At 52.3% G+C, this 23157-nt stretch overlaps 1 long non-coding RNA gene across 2 annotated transcripts in view; it reads right to left on the reverse strand.

Moving 5' to 3' along the window:
* Nucleotides 1–1075: 1075 nt before the first annotated feature.
* LOC116945749 (uncharacterized) overlaps nt 1076–23157 on the reverse strand; it is a 32223-nt gene continuing 10141 nt past the window's right edge. For both annotated transcript variants that reach the window (XR_004403363.2, XR_012945259.1), the window contains 2 exons: nt 17459–17605; nt 1076–1699 (listed from right to left, as the gene is read on the reverse strand). This is a non-coding gene — a long non-coding RNA (uncharacterized LOC116945749). The remainder of the gene's footprint in view (nt 1700–17458; nt 17606–23157) is intronic.

Here is a 23157-nt window from a genome sequence, read left to right on the forward strand (position 1 = left end):
TGCGTGATCCACCAACCCTCGCTTGCTGCCGCCACAGTGATGGCTCACAGGCAGCCCACGTGCAGCAGTGGCAGCAAAGCCACCGTCACCACCGCCACCACCGCCACTACCGCCATCACCACCGCCACCACCACCACCACTGCCACCACCACCACCACCACTATCGCCACCACCACCACCATCGCCACCACCACCACTGCCACCACCACTGCCACCACCACTGCCACCACCACCGCCACCACCACTACCACCGCCACTACCACCACCGCCGCCACCACCACCACTGTCACCACCGCCACCACCACCACCGCCACCACCACCGCCACCACCACCACCGCCACCACCACCACCATCGCCACCACCACCATCGCCACCACTACCGCCGCCACCTCCACCGCCACCACCATCGCCGCCACTACCGCCGCCACCACCACCGCCACCACCACCGCCACCACCACCACCACCACCGTCACCACCACCACCGCCACCACTACCACTGCCCCTGCACTCACCGTCGCTCTGCTCCACAAGCACTCCGCGTGCGTGCACGTGCCTGGGTGTTCACGCTCGGTGCGCGTGCAGCACCCAGCGTGAACTCCACTGCTGGATGAGGACCTCTCCGCGTCAGTGCGGGGTCGTGGGGGGCTATTTGACCAACGTTCCGGAGCGCCACTCTTGGTCAGCACGGGTTCGTGAAGGCGTGGGTGGGGGGCGAGTGTAGACGTGTCGGCATGGGCTTTGTTGCACTGCCCTCTGTGTGCCGTCCACAATCTTTACTCAGCGAGCAGCAGCAGCAGCAGCCCGAGACCAACCCGTGCCACGCCCATCCACCAAGCGACATCCAGGTTCAACTCTCCTTAACGCCTGTCATCGCCATCCTGGATGACTTGGCCACAGAGAGGTAAGAGATAAAGGCGCAGCCCTTGAAATATATTTGCGCACCACCGCTGTCGGAAATTCCTTCGATAGAGATCCCTCGAGATACGAGATTTCCCCCTCCAGAAGGGTTTAAAGACCCCATGTCACCATGCTGGTCACACACAATGTGCACGGGATTTTTCACGCTTTTGGCCTCTTCTTGTTTTCCAATTTTATTTTTTTGGGAACAAACCAACAGCAACCAAAAAAAAAACACACACAACGAAATCACAGGCGCACAGCGAACTCGCATTCCTCACCCGCGGTGAGGCCAAGCGAGAGAGTGACTGCCCCCCCCTCCCGCCAGGCTCCCCCCACCCCCCAGCCACCCCCCCCCCACCCCACCCCCTACGCCGCGCGTGTAATCATAGCCCCGCGCGAAATTGGTTGAAGCTCCTCGCCTCTCGACAAACTCAAACATGAGCGCGATGTGCCACATTCTTGGGTCGTGTGAGTTCTGAGACAGACGTGCGAATGAGAATGCAGAGTTATGGGTAGGAGGGCGGGGGTGTGGGGGAGGCGGGGGGGCGGGGGGGGAGGGACCGGGGGGGGGCGAGCTGGGAAGCGTGGGTGGGATTGGTGTGGGTCCCCAGAAATCTTGAGCGAGCAGGTCCTCAGAATCCTGGGCGTGACGTCCCGGCTCCGCGTGGCTCCTCCACGCGACCCGTCCGTGGTTCTACCCTGTGGTAGCGCTTGGCAGGCTCACCTACCATAGGGTAAAACCACTGGCGGGGCACGCGGGGTATGCACGGGGGGCATGGCCATGTAGGGCCCGGGCAACCTGCAAGACAATGAGATAACGGTCATCATCATCATCATCATTTAATCAATCGTTTTCAGTTGCATTTATTTGGTATAGCCCTGTGAGACCATTCGGCTCTTGAATCGGGTGCAACCGCAACAAACAAAAAACATGAACAAGAAAACATCTTAAAGTGGCAAGAAACATCTTAAAGTGCCTACGCGCAATGGACAAAAATCCAGGAAAAAGCAGCAAAGTCTTCCAGAAAAAGCACCGAATATCAATGCTCTGTGCAAAAATCCCAGTGGGATGCAAGTCAAACAATAACAACCATAAGAAATTTTAGAATAAAGTTATCAGTCTTACTCTGTACCACAACAAACAAATATGGCTAAACCAAAACGTTTTAAAAATCACCAAAATAAAGCTATCAAAACAATGTAACAGTGATCATAGGAACTGTGATTGAAATTTTACAATAAACGATATACATAACATGTACTACCAAACTTTGCAGCCATAGCTGGCTATGGCCATCATGATCGTATATATTAACAATGCATCATTTCATGCGCTATGAAGAAGTGTCATTGCCCGAAACGTTGCCCATTATATCTCTCTAAATCAGCTTTCGCCTACTCTCGTAAACCACGTGACTTCTGTGTGGCCACCCTCACTCTGAACCCCTCCCCTTCCCCTCTCCCCGCCCACTGCGAGGACAGACGCTGCTCCTCCGCGCATCAGCAGCAGCATCAGCAGCGTCGAGGCCCTGATTCAGCCTCCTGCCTCTCCTCATCTCTCCTGACCCCTGTGCTCCCGTTTCTCCGTTCCTGCTCCACCCTTCGCCTTGTATTTCCCATTTCCTTCTTTCTGTCTTTTTCCCAAAGTGTCTTTTCCCCTACTCGCCTTTGCCGTGCCGCGGGTACAACGGTGGCGAGAAGTGATATTTAATTTTAAGGCCACAGTGTTATTGACGAATGTGTTCAGTTGTATGCATATACAGTCCGCCCCTCGCATAACGTGCGACATTCGTTCCTGAAAAAAGCAGCGCGCTGTGTGAAGCCTATTTTCTCATAGACATACATGTTGTAAGGTGGGATGCGTTATCGAATAAAAAAACAAGTATGATTTCGTTATTTTAGCCATGGATTTACAAAATACGTTTACATTTAATGATACAAATATGAACATTATTAAAAAAAAGATTACTACTGAAATGACGCACCTCCGATTAATATGGTTGGCTATGTACAGTGCGAAATATGTTCAACATACGTACATACATCATATTGAGATTTTAGTTGGTTAATCTGCGAAATATATGTTTTACTTTTTACAATTTTAAATTATTATGTATTTTAAAATGTTTAAGTTGACCCTTTTTCTTGTTTTTTTATTGAGTGCGCAACTGTGAAACGCAGAGCGTAAGTGTGAAGAATGTCCCTAAAATATGAATCGCGTAACTGCGAAGTCGGGCCTGGTGGGGGGGGAGGGGCGGGAGATTCACTAACTCTCCCACTCACTCACCAATCCACCTTCTCACACACACACTCACTCTCCCATCAGCCTACTCGATCATCCACACACTCAATGTTAAACCCACCAACTCACTCATCCACTCACCTACCCACTCATGCACTGACCCAACCACTAAAACACACATTAACTACACAAGTAACAAGCGCACTGGTGTGTCAAGAGAGGGGGAACCCCCTTCCCCCACGCAAGTCACTCACTCACCCACCCACTTACCCACTTACTCAGCCAACAACCCACCCACTCACTCACCCACTCACTCACCCACTCACTCACTTATTATACATGCCTAACTACAAACTATAAAACAATACAACCATCACCATTGTCATCATCAATTTATCATCATTAGAAATAGCATCCATATATTAATCAACATCTTCATGATTATCATCATCAATCCGTCACCAAAGCCATCAATCATCGCCAACATCATCATGAACATTACTCGATCTTTGAATCTGCGCCATCGGGCTAAGGATCATCGCCTGTCAATCTTCATCCCTGACGCGCATCCCCGTGACTCTGAACAGTCACGTAAGTACGTGTGTACTTTTGAACCTCTTTCGCACCGTACGTATCCAACCGTGCCAACCGTGTACTCTATGTCTGTGCTGCTGCACAGCTGGTCCCGGGATGACACTCCCGCCACCAGCCACGGGCAGTCAACGCCTCTCTTAGATTTGGGCGTCACTCGTGCATTGATCTGGTCACTCGACCAGACAAATGAATTGGTGGCAGTTTAACACGTAGAAGGCTTTCGCGACCAATATCATCGATAATACAAGGGTTTTTTGGGGGGTTTAGATCGCGTTAAAATATAAATGTGTCGTTACACCCAAGAAGAACACACGAGTGACGTCATCACGCCTACGCCTCTATTTAAGTAACGAAACAGGTGGACTTCTCTACAAATCTGGCTGTCGCCTGATGAAGCTGGTTATAATTACTGGCGAAACGTTGTACTCAGATTGTAAATGTTGTGGCTTGGCTCTCCAACACACCGGTGTGCTGTACTAGTGACGAATTGGCCACGTTCTGTTCACGTGACAACCCTTACTAGTTGGCTGTGTCGGGTGGTGGCGGGTTTAACGACACAACATTTATATATTTATGCGGTCTAATCCCCCCCCCAAAAAACCCCTCTATTATGGATAATATTGGTGGCAGTGGTGCACAAAACACAAACAACAACAAACACACTGTGGCCTTAAAAAACATACACACGCATATATAAACATACACATATATATCAAACATATATAGAAAATTGGCGACGTTTTTGCTCAGTAGCCCTTCTGCAGTGGCTCTACTACTCTGGCCTATCTACGATTAGTACGGTCGGCTACGTAAGGTGCGAAAGAAGTTAAAAACACACACATGAACACATGGCTGGGCCTTGACTCGGCCCCTCAACGAATGAGGCGTCGTGTGCCACTTTATGGAGAATTCAAAAAGTGGTTGTCCGATGGATCGACTCGCACTTGCCATAGGAATATGGAATTTCCACCACTCGCTCAGGGCTGTAAACAAGCGATGCGCGCTCTCTCAATGCTCATTTGAGCGGGGGGAAAAAAACTCACTTTTGACACGAGACCCAAAACAATGTAGAACTACTCTTTAGTCTGAGCCTGCCCGGACACCTCAGGTCGTCGCTCCCACTGCTCAAGTAGCGCCTCCCACTACTCCGGGAGCCCCGCCCACTGCTCATGTAACCCCTCCCACTATTCATGTAACATCGCCCACTGCCCAGCTAGCCCATCTCATTATTCAGGTTTGACCCGCCCACTGCTCATGTAACCCCTCCCACTATTCAAGTAACATCGCCCACTGCCCAGCTATTCCATCTCACTATTCAGGTTTGACCCGCCCACTGCTCATGTAACCCCTCCCACTATTCAAGTAACATCGCCCACTGCCCAGCTAGCACATCTCACTATTCAGGTATGACCCGCCCACTGCTCATGTAACCCCTCCCACTATTCAAGTAACATCGCCCACCGCCCAGCTATTCCATCTCACTATTCAGGTTTGACCCGCCCACTACTCAGGTAGCCCCGCCCACTAAGGTAGCCCCCACCCACTGCCCACACCACGAGGTCAGAACCTTGTAAACTGGGTTCAGGACCGAGTTTGACAAATGTATCGGCGGAGACACGGGGACAGAGTTTCTGTATCTACCCGGACTGTCCCGGCCAAACAGTGACCTTTGACGGCTTCACTGAGCGTGATGTATTCTAACATAGTTTTGATTAATTGGAGTTAGAAATTATAGAAATTTGCGTCGAACTAGGAGCGATTTCTTACAGAGAGGGTCTTTGTCCATAAACAGTTCACCAGGATTGGTCCAAGTGAGCCTTACTCCGCTGACGGGACATTGATTATGGAAACCGGTCCTGAGTTTGCTTGCTTAGAACAAATGCAGCTGATAATAATTCACGTCCAAGAGGCTTGTCCAGAAGAATGGGTTGCGTAAAAATATTTTAATTTATTTCATCGTGAAAAGACAAATATGGGAAGGAGGAGATCGTCATTTTAAGCGAGCCCACGCCCACCGCTGTATCTCCAGTGCTGAATGTTTAACTACACACTAAGCCAGGTACTCATTTACGGCTGAGTCGACCTAGGGGAGGCCCACAACCGCTTCAGATAATCGTCACCGGTGTTGGCCGTGAACGGCGATCGAACTCCAGTGGCCGGGGTTCGTAGCGCAGGGCGCTAACCGCTGCGCCACCGCCACCCGCTCCCCACCCCAACCCAAGGCACTTCGCCGTCCAACACTAATTACAGGCTGCCAGGCCGCAGCAATAAGTGAGCCTCCACTCCTCCAGTCACGCGAACTTGCACCCACGCGCCGGTACACAGCATCGCGTCACAATTCCGTTCAATAGCCGCGCTTTAGAACCAAGTGTCTCGTTAGCAACATACCACTGCTTGCCAATGAGCTGCGTGGTGAGTTTAGTGCTGGGTGCTGGTGAGCTGCGTGGTGAGTTTAGTGATGGGTGCTGGTGAGCTGGGTGGTGAGTTTAGTGCTGGGTGCTGGTGAGCTGGGTGGTGAGTTTAGTGCTGGGTGCTGGTGAGCTGCGTGGAGAGTTTAGTGATGGGCGCTGGTGAGCTGGGTGGTGAGTTTAGTGCTGGGTGCTGGTGAGCTGCGTGGTGAGTTTAGTGATGGGTGCTGGTGAGCTGCGTGGAGAGTTTAGTGATGGGCGCTGGTGAGCTGGGTGGTGAGTTTAGTGCTGGGTGCTGGTGAGCTGCGTGGTGAGTTTAGTGATGGGTGCTGGTGAGCTGCGTGGAGAGTTTAGTGATGGGCGCTGGTGAGCTGCGTGGAGAGTTTAGTGATGGGTGCTGGTGAGCTGGGTGGTGAGTTTAGTGATGGGCGCTGGTGAGCTGGGTGGTGAATTCAGTGATGGGCGCTGGTGAGCTGCGTGGTGAGTCTAGTACTACGTGCTGGTGAGCTGCGTGGTGAGTCTAGTACTACGTGCTGGTGAGCTGCGTGGTGAGTCTAGTACTAAGTGCTGGTGAGCTGCGTGGTGAGTCTAGTACTACGTGCTGGTGAGCTGCGTGGTGAGTCTCATAGCGACTGGTTCAAGTAAGCATCGTGAAACACGTGCAGTGTCCTCGGACAGACAGACGAGTACAGACAGACGGACACCCACGTCACGTCTCCTGCAGTAACGTATCCCGGCCGTGCCATGAAAACACAAGGCGTGGGCAGCTGTGTTAGAACTGGGCCGACAGACAGCCACGCGGACAGCTGTAAGTTGCCAGAAGCACAGCCAACCCAGCCGGCCCCAGCAGCACCCCAGCCCCAACCCATCTTCCCCACCTCGCAGCCAGACAGCAGTAGGAGTGTGTCTGCCAACGCGTGACTCGCTGGCTGAGACTCCGTTGGAGTTTCTCACACAGTAAGTCTCGCGGTGGCGAGAATGTTGACTACCTCGCCTGGTATGCAGGATGTCGTTGGTTCGATCCCGACCCTGACGCCTGTTGTAAATTTGGGGTTGGCGTGTTCTCTCTGCTCGTGGTAACGTGGATTTTTCTCCGGGTCCTCCGGTTCCCCCCCCCGCCCCCTCCTCCACATTTAGAATCAACATTCATGCGTTTAGATAATTTGGCTGAAATACATTTCCACGCGATAAGCCACTTTGTTGAGCTATCATCTGTGGTCAGGTCGCTTCTGGAAAAAAAGGCTACAGTGCTCAGTGGGCCTTACCTGGTAACATTTAAAACAGTTTAAGTTTTAGTCTCACAATGAGTCTCACTCACTTTCGAGATTCACTCGCTGACGACCTCACTCGTTGTGAATCCCACTCGCAGTGACACTCACTCAATGTCTGCGCGTCTCATAGTAGAGAACGGCACGCGGAAGGAGTCATCACAGAACTGCTTCTGGGATCCCTCCACGTGACCTTTTTATCGAGACACGAGGGGGCGCTTGCACTTTCGGCTAGCCCCTTTAACAGGGGGAATTATCTCCGTGTGGCAGCTAAATTATATATCTTTTTTTATATATATAAAATTTCTCAGAGCTCAAAAGTTTGCCAAATTATGTGCAACCCGTAACGTAATACGACGGGGGTATATTTGAGACCATCAGCTCGCCGCTACGGCTCAAGGACCCGGATTCATCGCTGTCGCTGCGCGGATCAAGCCCCGGATTCGAACCCAGGCCCTCAGCGGTGGCGGCCTCTGCGTCTCCGACCGCTGAGCCACGCGGCCACCTTCTTCAGTTCGTTGGTGCGAGCGACCACAGGCAACAGCTGAGACGCGAATCCGTGAGCTGACTCAGAGCGAGGGAGACTCGGGAGTGGCGCGAGTGAAGATTTTGCTGTCACAAAGGAGCGACGTCAGATTTTGGATAAATATAAAAAAAAATATTCGACTCGATCCACTGCTGGGTCAGTGCCGCCACACGCCTCTGTGTGTGGTTGTAAAACTTGACCATACTTCACCACGCTGGTAATTTCAGGGAAAGCATAGAAGTACAGTACACCAATTATATATATTTCTGACCTAAACGTGACCCGCGCATGATAGCGTCCCATCCAAACATTATCCAGGCCCAATTCAAGTTTCGCTTCCGAGATCTGATGAGATCGCGCGCATTTCGGGATGATTCGGCCACAGACAATCCTAAGTTAACTTAGTAAATGATCACATAACGGCACGCATTAAAAAGGTTCATACATAAATACCTGCATACGCAAACCCCCCCTCGCCGCATCACAAGCATAGTCCAGCGGCGAGTGGAACTGCTGTCGTGTTTCTCACGCGGCGTGGCCCCGGCAAAGTCTCAGTTGTGCCACGCGGCAATTTTGGCAATTTTTGAAATCGTAGGAACGATCCTCACTGTTCGCAAGCGAGGACAGACGAACTCTTCCCCCGTGCCGTTCAGTTGCCGATCTAGCCCGCCCCCTCCCTCCCTCCCCACCTCTCACCCCCCCCCTCACCCACCCGCTCCTTAGACGCGCATGCGCATTGCTGCAGCAAACAGCCGTTAGCCCCCACTCCCGGCCCGTCTCAACTCCTCCACCGCCGCCCCACTGCTCATCAGCAGTGACACTGCTCATCAGCAGTGTCAGGCTGGCTGAACAAGTGCTGGAAGTTGTTTGTCCATACGTGGCCATTCGGGGGTTGGTGAAGTGGGTTGGGATCTGCTCACGACCGTTTCCAGCTAAATCTCACTCGCCACTGATGTCAGCCGTGGCCGGGTATCGAACTCAGATCGCAGTGCACTAACCACTCCGCCACCGCTCCCTCTACCTACCCACCCACCCATCCACATGTTGTCCTTCCCCCGCACCTCCGATTAAGCACGGTCGGCTACGTACGGCGCGAAAGAAGTTCAACGCACATACAGTTTAAAAATTAACTCCACTCCGGCTCCAAATCCACGGTGGGGTTTTGCTTCCAGCGCCGTGGACACGTGGCGACGTCACGTGCTTAGCACACTATGACGTCACAAAGACTTGCAATTGTCCAGGTGTCTTCTTTTGCGTGCCCACGTGAGAATTCGAGAGAACAGGATAGAGACTCGTTCACACGAGTGGCCCGGGCTATTCGCGTTTACCAATCATCAGGCGCGTGTGGTGTGTATCTTCTAAACTTGTATTCGAGCGGATGAAAGCCTGTTTTCATTTATGGTGCATGTAGTTTGAAGAGTAATGATTTATTATTACATTCCCTGTGTGTGTATATAATGTATGTGTCTATATATGTATGCATTAGCGGGGAGCGGTAGTGTAATGGTTAACGCACTGCGTACGAACCCGGCTACCCGAGTTCGATTCCCACTACGAAAATAATATCGGCGACGAATATCTGAACCGGTGCAGGACCTCTTCGCTATGTCTCAACTCAACCTTAAATGAATACTTGGCACGGCGTGTAAAACATATCACTGGGGAGACAAAGGCGGCCGGGCATCGGCTTTCATAGGTGCACGCAAACAGCACTTGCCCCGACAGCGCGTTAAAAAATATACGGGGGATCTTTGTATTTGTATATATATGTGTGTGCAGAGGCAGAGTGGAACGTTGAATTCCACTGGGTTTTTGGGTAACGGGTTAATTCTAAATAATAAGGGTGCGTTCTCTACTGTCACCGGGACGAAAGAAAGCTCTCGACGCGTCATTTGGTTGGCCTCGTTCAGGAAATATATTAATTTTACTCCCACTGGTGAGAGATTCAAGCAGCTTGCAATACAAATGATCATCATCATCATCACCCTATGATTTTGCCTGTTTAACAGAACGTATATCTCACGGGATATCTAAATGCAATTAATAATTTCCCCCGTGGTCAATCCACTGCTGGACTGAAGGGCCTCCGTAACTCGCTATCAATTCTCAGGATCCTGCGACGCGATCAGCTCCACTTCGCATTAAGTCCTCACCAAAAGTCCGTGCCGTGCCGATTGCATTCCATTCTTGCCCACGACGATGACGACGATGACGACGATGACGACGATAACGGCGATGGCAGGAGGAGCAGCAGTGATGCGGTTCAAGCAGCTCGATGCCAATGTCGAGGTTTGGTGCTGCTGCTGCTGCTGCTGTTGCTGCTCGCCACGACGAGAGGGCTTCAGCTAACAGAAACAGAGTTCGTGCCGCTGTTCCTGCCTCCTGCCTCATCCGTTCAAGGAGCTCATGGCTAAAGCGCTTGACTACACGGCCCAACGTTGAGTGAACGTCACGGGGCGGACTTCGTAGGCCTGCATGTCGTGTGTATACCGTGTGCATACTGTAGGCATGGCGTATATACTGTATACGCATAATACTTACGGGTAGCAGGGGGTTTTTTTTTGCCGGCATTTTCATCGGCTTTAGCGTCACACTCCTTGCGATAAGTATCCGAACGAATTGAGCGGGCGAAAATTGTGATCATTTTTTTTTGTTACCATTAAGATTCAGCGCCCTTCAAAAACGATATCCGGATACAAAGCAAAGTGGATCACCAACAACGAACACAAAAAAAACGTTTCAAACATTATCCGTCCTAAGTATATATTTTTTGCGGGTGGGAGGGGGGGGGCAGAATTTGGGAAGGATCTTGGGAGTTTTCAGATTTTCTTTGAAATGTGTTTTTATTAACTTTGGGGGGGGGGGGGGTGAGTACCCTTTCTAAATTCGCAAGAAAAAAACGTTCCTAGGCTTTGGTTCAACAACTGAAACTTTTCCACGTAAAAAAATATATATAACAACTTACACTTTTTTTTGGAAGGCCTAAATATCGGAAAATGTGGTCAATAAGTTTTCAAATATTACGTCAGGGCCTTATTTGGATTTCGCAACCTCAGGAAAGTGTTCCATACAAACGTGGACGCGTCGAAATACAAGAACCAGAAGCGGTTGCAGATGTATTTGGCACTGGGCTTGTTTTAATTATTTTAGGGGTAGACAGATTAAAAGTTTGCGAAATGTCGTCTTTCTAGCAAAATAATAATATATATGTTTTAAAACATTTATAACGCGCAGATATTTCTGGAATAGAACTTAACGTGTCGATTGAGAACTCTACTATCGTTAGGATTGATGCCATTCACCGACCTGCTTCGTCCACTCAATCGCGACAGTCTATACGAGCGAAACACATTCGCGACGATAGTCTACAATGCCCGCGCCTGTACCAGTCGCTGTCGCCATCATCACGCGAATTCATCATCCACTGGAACGCATCGTGACACAACCTCGTCAAAGAAACTCATCACCAACTCCATCACCACATCGTGAATTCATCATCATCATCATCGTCACTCAAACTCACCCGCTCACTCACTCGCACGCTCGCTCACCCGCACGCTCATTAATTCACTGGCCCACTCACTCACTCACCCACTCAATCACTCACTTACTCACCCGTCCATACCCACTCGTGCGCTCACTCACCACGCACTGGCTCACTCACAAACTCACCCACTCAACCACTCACACACTCACCCATTAACCGACTCATCTCGTAACTCACCCACTCGCGCGCTCAAAGTCTCACTCACCTGGCGAGCGCCGTGGGGGGGTAGGCGAGTGGTAGCCGGTGGGGGCGGGGGGTGCTGGCTGGGAGTGGTAGCCGGGGGTGCAGATACCCCGCGGCGACTTGTTGCGGTCTCAGCCCAAAGAAGAAGACACAACATTTTCTACCACCGTAAGCGGCCGCTGGAGCGCGCACCGCCACGCAAGCGGCCACGCCGCCGCTCTCCCGCGGTGCCTCCACGCGCAGCCGCGCGCCGCGTGCGTGCGCGCGGCTGCGCGGCGCTGGGGCGCGCGTTCTGGGCGGCCGCTCGTGCCACCCCCCACCCCCCCCCCCCGCCACCTCACCCACGGGCAGTCCGCGAGTGGCCGCGTGCGACCGACGGGGACGAGGAGGTCGCGATGAATGCGGTAACGCGGCGCCTCGCTTTATAGGGGCACCTAGCCGGGCGCGGCCGCTCAGCACCCGAACAAAGAGAGCCCATTCAGACCCGGGACACGGCCTGGCACGGGAGCGCGCGCGCGCGCGCGCGACTCCGGGCTCGCCCCCTCTCCCTGGACCCCCCCCCCCCGCCGCCATCACCTCGTTCCCTCTCCCCCTCCCTCCCTCTCGCGCCCATCCCCTTCCTCGCCCCCCTCCCCCCCCTGTCCCGCACTGCGTACACGGGCACACAGCGCACGCTTGTCCGAGCGCGTTAGAGACCGCTAATGCCGAGCCGCAGATTGATAATGACTCGAGGAGAAACCGCGTGCCGCGCCGTGACCTCACACGAGGGAAATTGCGTAAAACGAGAGAGAGAGAGAGAGAACAGTCTAAAACTGGACACAGGAGGGTGTGGTTGAGGTGGGACGTGTGTGTTAGTTTGTGGGTAGAAGGGTGGGTGGGTCGAGGTTGTGGCTGTTGGGGGTGTGGGTGGGTAGGGGTGGGGGGGGAGGGAGGTAGGAGGCCGTGGGGGGCTGTGTGCGGTGGGCAGTTTTGGTGGTGGTGGTGGTGGTTGTGAAAGGGTGGAGATGGGGGGTGGGCGAGTGAGTGGGTTTAAATATTCAACTCTGTTAGAAAACACCACCGCCACGGCCTCCACGAGCCCCCTATTAAAGTCGCCCCGTTGAACATTGCCCCGTGACGGCTGGGCGCGCTGCGTTTGCGGCAACAGCGGCAACGGCAGCAGCAGCAGCAGGCGAAGGCGGCCGGCAGTGGAGTCCTCTAACAATCACGTGATTGTGCCGCCCCGCGCCGGCTACTCGCGCCTCCGAGAGCGGCACGGGGGTATAAGCCAGGGCTTGAGCCATCGTCTGAGGCAGGGCTTGAGCCATCGTCTGAGCCAGGGCTTGAGCCATCGTCTGAGCCAGGGCTTGAGCCATCGTCTGAGCCAGGGATTGAGCCATGGTCTGAGCCAGGGATTGAGACATGGTCTGAGCCAGGGATTGAGCCATCGTCTGAGCCATCGTCTGAGCCAGGGATTGAGCCATGGTCTGAGCCAGGGATTGAGCCATGGTCTGAGCCAGGGATTGAGACATGGTCTGAGCCAGGGATTGAGACATCGTCTGAGCCAGAGATTGAGCCATCGTCTGAGCCAGGGATTGAGCCATGGTCTGAGCCAGGGATTGAGACATGGTCTGAGCCAGGGATTGAGCCATGGTCTGAGCCAGGGCTTGAGCCATGGTCTGAGCCAGGGCTTGAGCCATGGTCTGAGCCAGGGATTGAGCCATGGTCTGAGCCAGGGCTTGAGCCATGGTCTGAGTCGGGACTTGAGCTATGGTTTGAGCAGGGAGCTGAGCTAGAATCTTAGTTGGGTGCTCAGGAATGTTCTGAGATGGGGTGGGGGGGGGGGTAGAGTCAGCCTCTGATCTCCAGGAACTGAAGCCAGTTCCCGAGTCACATCCAAAGTGAGGCCCTGAGCAATACTCTGAGCCGGAAGTAGTGAGCCACGGTCCGAGTGAAACATCTGAGATAGGAACTGGAGTAGAAAACTGAGCCAGGGTGTGAGTCCGATCCTGAGCCATGGCTCTAAGGGATCACCTGAGTAAGGCTCTGACCACCTCAGGACGTGAGAAGAGTTCTAAACAAGTAGTTCGGTCACCAACTGAGCCAGGAACTGAGCCAGGAACTGAGCCAGGAACTAAGCCAGGAACTGAGCCAGGATCTAAGCCAGGAACTGAGCCAGGAACTGAGCCAGGAACTGAGCCAGGAACTGAGCCAGGATCTAAGCCAGGAACTGAGCCAGGAACTGAGCCAGGAACTGAGCCAGGATCTAATCTAGGAACTGAGCCAGGATCTAAGCCAGGAACTGAGCCAGGAACTGAGCCAGGAACTGAGCCAGGATCTAAGCCAGGATCTCAGCCAGGATCTGAGCCAGGAACTGAGCCAGGAACTGAGCCAGGAACTGAGCCAGGAACTGAGCCAGGATCTAAGCCAGGAACTGAGCCAGGAACTGAGCCAGGATCTAAGCCAGGAACTGAGCCAGGAACTGAGCCAGGAACTGAGCCAGGAACTGAGCCAGGAACTGAGCCAGGATCTGAGCCAGGAACTGAGCCAGGAACTGAGCCAGGAACTGAGCCAGGATCTGAGCCAGGAACTGAGCCAGGATCTGAGCCAGGAACTGAGCCAGGAACTGAGCCAGGATCTGAGCCAGGAACTGAGCCAGGATCTAAGCCAGGAACTGAGCCAGGAACTGAGCCAGGAACTGAGCCAGGAACTGAGCCAGGATCTGAGCCAGGAACTGAGCCAGGAACTGAGCCAGGAACTGAGCCAGGATCTAAGCCAGGCTCTGAGCCAGGATCTGATCCAGGAACTGAGCCAGGAACTGAGCCAGGATCTAAGCCAGGAACTGAGCCAGGATCTGAGCCAGGAACTGAGCCAGGAACTGAGCCAGGAACTGAGCCAGGAACTGAGCCAGGAACTGAGCCAGGATCTAAGCTAGGAAATGAGCCTGGAACTGAGCCAGGGGGTTAACAGGAACCCTTCCTGAGCCGGGTTCTGAGCAATTGAACTGAGCCAGGACCTGAGCAATGTTTTTTTTTTTTAGCAGAGGAGTTGAGAAACGGTTCGGAGCAGGCTTTGGATGCAGGAACTTAACCAACTGTTGAGTCGGTTCCTGAGGTATGGTCAAGGGGTTTGAGTTTCTGATCCATCCAGAAGCTGACCCAGCTGCCGAGTCAGACCACGTATGTTGTATGTTGTATGTATGTTGTATGTATGTCGAACTTCTGTCGCACCGTACGTAGCCAACCGTGCAAATCGGAGGTGCGGGAGGACAACAAACTAAACACAAGGACTGGTTCAAGATCATCGTCACTGGTGTTGACCGTGAGCGGGAATCGAACTCGGGTGACTTGGGTTTCGAGGCGCGGGGGTGGAAGGACAACAAGCTAAACACAACAAAAACACGCCCTTCTAAAGTTTCGATTTAAAAAAAAAGTGCCTGGCTACGGTGGGATTCCAAATCGTGAGACCAATCGGACCAACGCGGGTCCGCTGTGGTCTCACACCCGTAGTTGACTTCAGGGGGCCACGTGGCCCGTGTTAGGCAGTAACAGTAATGCAATGAGTGTGGTGGTGATGATGATATAACGATTATAATTTACAGCCCTTTGGAGAATTCACGAACGGAGGGAAGGCAGCCTAGTGCACGTGTCGGTATTCGCCGGTTGTTTGACCATACTTCACCACACTAGTCGCCGCGCCTTGGTGAAATGGGTGGCGGTGCAGGCACGGTTCGGATTTCACTCGCCACTGACGTTAGTCGTGGTCCAGAATCTGACTCAGCTTTGCCGGGATCGTTAATGCAGCGCGTGCTGACATATGTGCCACCGCTCGTGATTACCACAGGGCGCTTCAAAACAATGTTAGAACGGATAATACCCCGTAACATGATAACAAATGTATGTCAATAGCTTAAAAAAGTCAAAGAGTCACCACTTGTTCGCTATCATCGTAAACGCACGCCTGGAATCTTCTCCAGTGCCCGAAGGCACATTACTCGTGCTATTGTTGTTAATGTAAGTGTTAACATTTTTTTGAAGCCCGCTGCATTTGAAGTTATACAATGTAAACTTTACACGCTAATGTGGATTATTCCGCCCCTTCCCTCCCCCCCTCCCCGTACACATGCCGCGCTGTGCACGAGACATCACGCCGACACACAGCGGCACGCTGCTTCTAAGTTTGCCACCAGAATCCATTAACGAGCAAACGCCTCGGCAGGCCTCGAACCGTCACCCATCTCGCCTCGCGGCCCACGTGTTCAGTGGCGGATTCACAAGCGACCAATCACATCGCCGGCGGCTAAATTCATCCCTCACGCAAGCCATAATTGCGCCCCGGGGGGTCTGACCACCGTTATTAACCACTGACATTAATAATGATGGAGCCACTTAGATGAGCAAGGAGGAAGGCTCCACTGAGTCTCGAGGCTCATGGTACAAGAGGGTCATGCTACAGCGGGATGTTTGGACAATGACTCTTTTTTAAAATAAATATTTTTTTCCCGGCACTGGGGGGGGGGGGGGGGGGGTGGCCGGAGAAACTTCACCGCGCAGACGAGGGGAGAACACCCTTCATGAGAGTTTCATACAGGCGAATTCAAGATCCAACTTGCTGCACTACCAACCTCCTCGCAGCCCTGTGGGGAGTTTGTTTTGGTTCCATCGCTCCATCTCCGCAAGTGTACGTCATCTCGATCGTAACTCTCCACTTTGGGCTCCGTCACCCGTCTCTACCGTCGACCAATCGTCGTGACCTACTCTCGCACCTCCGATGAGCACGGTTGGCCACGTACGGTGCGAAAGAAGTTCAACGTGCATACATACCCTGCCCAACCCGAACCCTCCTCTCTCAACGGTCAATACGACGTCAGCAACCTGCGTTCGTTCTCTAACCCACGTGTCTCCCCTCGATCTCTCTCGTTGCCTCTCAGTGAGGTCCCAGGTGACGGTAACTTACACAGTCGCAACTGCTCTACCCGTGGCCACTCCACCACGGGAAGCGGAGTAGAGGCAAGGGAGAGATGGAGAAGAGAGCGAGAGGGAACAGAGTAGAGAGAGAGCATGGGGCATGAGATGACAATAATGGAAAGAGAAACGGGAGCACAGGGGTGAGGAGAGGCGACGAGAGGGAGGAGGAGGGAGAGGCTTCAACAGCGCCTCGACGCTGCTGTACGGAGCAGCGTCTGTTTTCACAGTGGGCGGGGAGAGGGGAGGGATTCAGAGTGTGGGGTGACCACACTGAACTTCCAGCATGCGTCTATCTCTCTCGGAATCTTTGCGCACTTTTCCAAGTGTTTGTTTGTGTTATTGTTGTTGTTTTTTTATTTGTGGTTGGCCGTGCCTCCGATAGTGCCCCCCCACCCTCTCCCCCTCACACGCCCCTCCGAGTGATCCGCAGGCGTGAGAGTGCGCGCCCCGTACAATGTCATTGAAATTTATATCGAGAGAGCGCCTTCGCTCAGGGCGCTTGGCATAGCTGACAAAGCGGTGTCACACGATGGGATGATCTAGTTGGCAGCTACAAGGGTTGGGGAACGAGTGACCACGATGGAGGGGCTCTGATGGGTCACGGCAGTGTAGGGGATGGACGAGAAGGAGTGGAGGTGCGAGGGGAGGGAAGAGAAATAGACAATTGGGGAGAGGTGAGGCTTTAAGAGAGGAACGCAAGGAGGTTTACGGAGGGGGGCTGCTTCATGTACACCAAGTGCTGGGGAGGGAGGGGGGGGGGCGGTATTTAGTGGATCACGCAAAATGACCCGTGAACCCCTCAACCCCGTCGGTACTCCGCGATGCACGTGGGCCGGTTACTGACCCCGCCGTGAGCGCGGAGCGTAGCCATCGACCACGTGACGGGTGGCAGGGAGCATTCGCCGGGATTCCTTCCACGCGTCGCTCGACATCTCAGCGTAGCCGGGCACCCCCTCCGCTCTCGTCGAGCCTCTCGATCCTCGCGTGAGACCTTTCAGGATAAACAAATGACATTATTATTACTGAGAGATTTTTTTTTCTTCATCAATCGTACAAATGTGTAATGAATGCGTCGCGTGAGAGGGTGTCATATTATATACTTATATATTTTAGTATTTTTTACATATTTCTTTACTTTCGTGAAAGTGGAGTTCACTCTCCTGTTCATAATTGGAAGCAGTGATGCAACAGCGAAACGCAGAGTTTCTCGGCGACCAAATTTTCCATCTCTTGTCGTTTCAATGCAACTCGCACCAACTCTGCATGGGTGGGTCACGTTTTAAAAGGCGATATGCGTTCTCGCCCGAATAAGGTCTCCTGTGTGTGTTGTGTGCGCGCATGTATGTGTGCTTTGTGTACGTTTTGCTGACGTGAACGTTTCTGTGTGTATGTGTCGTGCTTGTGTTTGTGAGCATGTCTGTGGATATATGGGCGTGTGTGTTTGGGGGGGGGAGGGTGGTGTAGTGGTTCGCGCGCTGCGCTACGAACCCGGTAACCCGAGTTCGATTCCCGCTCACAGGCCAACACCGGTGACGATTATCTGAACCGGTCCTGGGCCTCCCATTGGTCGACTCAGCCTCAAATGAATGCCTGGTGTGGTGTGTAAACATCGCCACTGTCCACCCACCCCGTAGTGTGTTATGCCGGCCTTCGTAGGTGCTCGCTAACAGCACTTGCCCCAACAGTTTTGTTTAGGCTACACAGGGGATCTTTGTCTTTGTGTACATGCATCAGCTTGGCACCAGTGGGCAGCATAGGTGCTGCCTCTGCTGGTCAGCTCATTTAGTGAATCAAATAACACCTGGGTCTGTCCCTTGACCTCCTTCCAGCAAGTCTTCACTAATGTGGTCTCATAGTGCACCTTGCCTAGCACAATCGCGCGATAGTGTGTGTGTGTGTGGGGTTGTGTGTGTGGTTGTGTGTGGTTGTTTGTGTGTGTGGTTGTGTGTGTGTGTGCTTCAGTGTTATTGATGACGATCCGATGGTGATGGTGACCGTGATGATGATCCGAGATTGTTAATGATGACTCCGAGAAGATGATGATGATGACGTTAATCCCAGGAGCTGGCGGTTCTGAATTCTCAGCAGTGTCGCGAACATCTCCCCACAGCCACCCCCTTAAGCTGAGAGCTCCTTCCTGGCGTAGTCCCTTCCCAGACGCTTCAGAGAGCGGGCACAGGCAGCCTCACACGTACGGGCCGAGAGAGAGAGAACGGAGAGAAAGATAGACAGAGAGAGAGGAGGGAGAGAGGGGGGGGAGAGGTAACGGAGAGGGGGAGGAGAGAGAAGAGGGAGAGAGAGGAGAGAGGCGCCTGGTGCGTCCCAGCCGCATCTGGCATTAATTTGTTCGGGGGAGACGCGCGGAGCGTGCGCGTGTTTGTGTGCGTGTGTGCGTCTGTGTGTTCGCGTTAGTGTGCATGCGTGTTTGTGCGTGTTAGTGTGTGTGTGCGTTTGCGTATGTGCGTGCGTGTGTACGTGTTTGTGTGTATCAGTGTGTGTTTGTGTGTTTGAGTGTATCAGTGCGTGTTTGTGTGTTTGAGTGTGTGTGTGCGCGTGTGTTTGTGCATGTTTGCGTATTTGCGTGTGTGTGTGCGCGCTTGTTTGAGTGTATCAGTGTGTGTTTGTGTGTTTGAGTGTATCAGTGTGTGTTTGTGTGTTTGAATGTATCAGTGTGTGTTTGTGTGTTTGAGTGTATCAGTGTGTGTTTGTGTGTTTGAGTGTATCAGTGTGTGTTTGTGTGTTTGAGTGTATCAGTGTGTGTTTGTGTGTTTGAGTGTATCAGTGTGTGTTTGTGTGTTTGAGTGTATCAGTGTGTGTTTGTGTGTTTGAGTGTATCAGTGTGTGTTTGTGTGTTTGAGTGTATCAGTGTGTGTTTGTGTGTTTGAGTGTATCAGTGTGTGTTTGTGTGTTTGAGTGTATCAGTGTGTGTTTGTGTGTTTGAATGTGTGCGTGTGTTTGTACATGTTTGCGTATGTGCGTGTGCGTGTTTGTGTATATCAGCGTGCGCGCGTGTTTCTGTATGCGTGTGTTTGTGTATGCGCGAGTAATGTAGCGGTTAGCGCCCTGCGCTAACAAAGCCAGCGACCCGAGTTCGATTCCCGCTCACGATCCTGGGCCTCCCCTAGCCTCAAATTTGAGCACCTGGTGCGATGTGTACAAACATCGCCACTGGGGAGACAAAGGCGACCGGGCGCAGTGCTGGCCACCCACACCCTCGTGCGCCGTGTCGGCCTTACGAGCTATTCACTAACAACACTTGCCCCAACAGTCTGTAAAAGCTATACGGGGGATCTTTGTCTGTGTGTGTTTATGTGCTTGTGTGCTCATGTGTATTTCTATGGCCATGTGCGTGTGTGTTCATGTAATTGTGAGTTTGTATGTGTGTATTTATGTGCTTGTGTGCTCATGTGTATTTATATGGCCATGTGCGTGTGTGCGTGTGTGTTCATGTCATTGTGAGTTTGTGTGTGTGTATTTATGTGCTTGTGTGCTCATGTGTATTTATATGGCCATGTGCGTGTGTGCGTGTGTGTTCATGTCATTGTGAGTTTGTGTGTGTGTGTTTATGTGCTTGTGTGCTCATGTGTATTTCTATGGCCATGTGCGTGTGTGCGTGTGTGTTCATGTCATTGTGAGTTTGTGTGTGTGTATTTATGTGCTTGTGTGCTCATGTGTATTTCTATGGCCATGTGCGTGTGTGCGTGTGTGTTCATGTCATTGTGAGTTTGTGTGTGTGTGTTTATGTGCTTGTGTGCTCATGTGTATTTCTATGGCCATGTGCGTGTGTGCGTGTGTGTTCATGTCATTGTGAGTTTGTGTGTGTGTATTTATGTGCTTGTGTGCTCATGTGTATTTCTATGGCCATGTGCGTGTGTGCGTGTGTGTTCATGTCATTGTGAGTTTGTGTGTGTGTGTTTATGTGCTTGTGTGCTCATGTGTATTTCTATGGCCATGTGCGTGTGTGCGTGTGTGTTCATGTCATTGTGAGTTTGTGTGTGTGTATTTATGTGCTTGTGTGCCCATGTGTATTTCTATGGCCATGTGCGTGTGTGCGTGTGTGCGTGTGTGTTCATGTCATTGTGAGTTTGTGTGTGTGTTTACGTGCTTGTGTGCTCATGTGTATTTCTATGGCCATGTGCGTGTGTGTTCATGTCATTGTGAGTTTGTGTGTGTATTTATGTGCTTGTGTGCTCATGTGTATTTCTATGGCCATGTGCGTGTGTGCGTGTGTGTTCATGTCATTGTGAGTTTGTGTGTGTGTATTTATGTGCTTGTGTGCCCATGTGTATTTCTATGGCCATGTGCGTGTGTGCGTGTGTGTTCATGTTATTGTGAGTTTGTGTGTGTGTGTTTATGTGCTTGTGTGCTCATGTGTATTTCTATGGCCATGTGCGTGTGTGTTCATGTCATTGTGAGTTTGTGTGTGTATTTATGTGCTTGTGTGCTCATGTGTATTTATATGGCCATGTGCGTGTGTGCGTGTGTGTTCATGTCATTGTGAGTTTGTGTGTGTGTATTTATGTGCTTGTGTGCTCATGTGTATTTCTATGGCCATGTGCGTGTGTGCGTGTGTGTTCATGTCATTGTGAGTTTGTGTGTGTGTGTGTTTATGTGCTTGTGTGCTCATGTGTATTTCTATGGCCATGTGCGTGTGTGCGTGTGTGTTCATGTCATTGTGAGTTTGTGTGTGTGTATTTATGTGCTTGTGTGCTCATGTGTATTTCTATGGCCATGTGCGTGTGTGCGTGTGTGTTCATGTCATTGTGAGTTTGTGTGTGTGTTTAGGTATACGTGCAAGGCCGGATTAAGGCACGAGCTTTTAGGGGCAGCAGACCAGGAGCGGAGGACAGCTGGAGGGCCTCCAAAGATGAAGTGAAAAGTTATTTTACTTGTGAATGCTGAATTTTATTTGTTGTTAGCCTTGTAAAAATAAATTTTATTTTTCTTTAACTTTGTTTTCCTTTTGAAAATATTACTGGGGGCCTCACACAGTACCTGTAAGCCCAGGGGGCCTACGAAATCTTAATCCGGCCCTTTAAACCTGTGTTGCGTTTTTTGTGTTTGTTTGTGTGTCTGTTGATCTGTGCGTGCGCAGGTCTGTGTGTGTTTGTGTCTGCGTGTACAGCACTTGCCCCAACAGTCTGTTAAAGCTACAGGGGGGTCTTTGTCTTTGTGTGCGTATGTCTGTGTCGGGCAAGGTGCTGGACACCCACCTACTCGTGTGCCATGTCGGCCTTCATAGGCTCTACTCGTTAACAGCACTTGCCCCAACAGTCTGTTAAGGCTACGCGGGGGGTGGTGGGTGTGGGTGCCTTTGTCTTTTGTATATCTGTGTGTCTGGTGGTGTGTGTTGTGTGTGCCATTGAATGTGTGTGCGTTGGTGTAGCGGTTAGCGCTACGCTGCGCTACAAACCTGGCCACCCGGGTTCGATTCCCGCTCACGGCCAACACCAGTGACGATTATTTATATGCGTGTGCACGCGTGTGTGCGTGCACGCGTGTGTGTGTGCACGTGTGTCTGTGTGTACGTGTGTGTGTGCACGTGTGTGTGTGTGCACGTGTGTGTGTGTGTCCGCGTACGCCTCTCGGTGTCAGTGAATGTGCGCGCCTTCATGGACTCGAGGCCGCGGCTGCAATAATTGCTGCCTCGTGTCTCGCCAACAAGGGCCCTTTTCATTTCGCGTGACGCAGGCGAGACGGGAGAGAGAGTGGGGGTGGGCGAGGGCGGTGTTTGGTTGGGTTTTGGTGGTCTGTGTGGGGAGGGGGGTGTGCCGGGGTGATGGAGGTGTAAGGGTGGGGGTCAGTTTGTGTTACAACTCGGAGCGAACACAAACGCAGAATTTCTTTGGTACAGACACTCCCATTGCTTGAGTCATGCCTCTGCATAAGGAACTCCTTTCAGTTCCAGACTCTCTCTCTCTCTCGCCTGCGCGCCCCACCACCTCCCCGTAGACCGCCCCCCCCCAATCCCCACCACGTCCATCCACCCCACCACCAACCACCCCACCTCCACCTCCACCACCACCACCTTGTGTAGTTAATGTAGTCTCTGTGTGGAAGTCGATGCGACTGGCACACGTGGGGGTGTGTGCAGAGTGTAGGGTTCAGTGTGTGCGAGTGCGGTTAGGATTGTGTGTATGTGTGAGTTCAGCTCCCACACATACATAGCAGTAGTGTAGTGTTGATCTACGCTGCGCTACAAACCCGGCGACCCGAGTTCGATTCTCGCTCACGGCCAATATCAGTGACGATTATCTGAATCGGTCCAGGGCCTCCCACTGGTCGACTCAGCCTCAAATGAGTACCTGGTGCGATGTGTAAATATCGGCAGTGGGGAGACAAAGGCGGCCGCGTTTGGTGTTGGCCACCCACCCCCTCGTGTGCCGTGCCGGCCTTCATAGGCGCTCGCTAAACAGCACCTGCCCCAACAGTCTGTTAAGGCTACACGGTGAATCTTTGTTTTTTGAGTTCAGCTCTCTATGGGATTGGAGTCTGGCTGGATTAAAACACAGAGACCGTACCCCGTGACCTCTCGTCGGCAGC

Source organism: Petromyzon marinus, chromosome 25 (assembly GCF_048934315.1).
Source record: "Petromyzon marinus isolate PM22_M1 ecotype Great Lakes invasive population chromosome 25, UKy_Petmar_22M1.pri1.0, whole genome shotgun sequence".
NCBI lineage: Eukaryota > Metazoa > Chordata > Hyperoartia > Petromyzontiformes > Petromyzontidae > Petromyzon > Petromyzon marinus.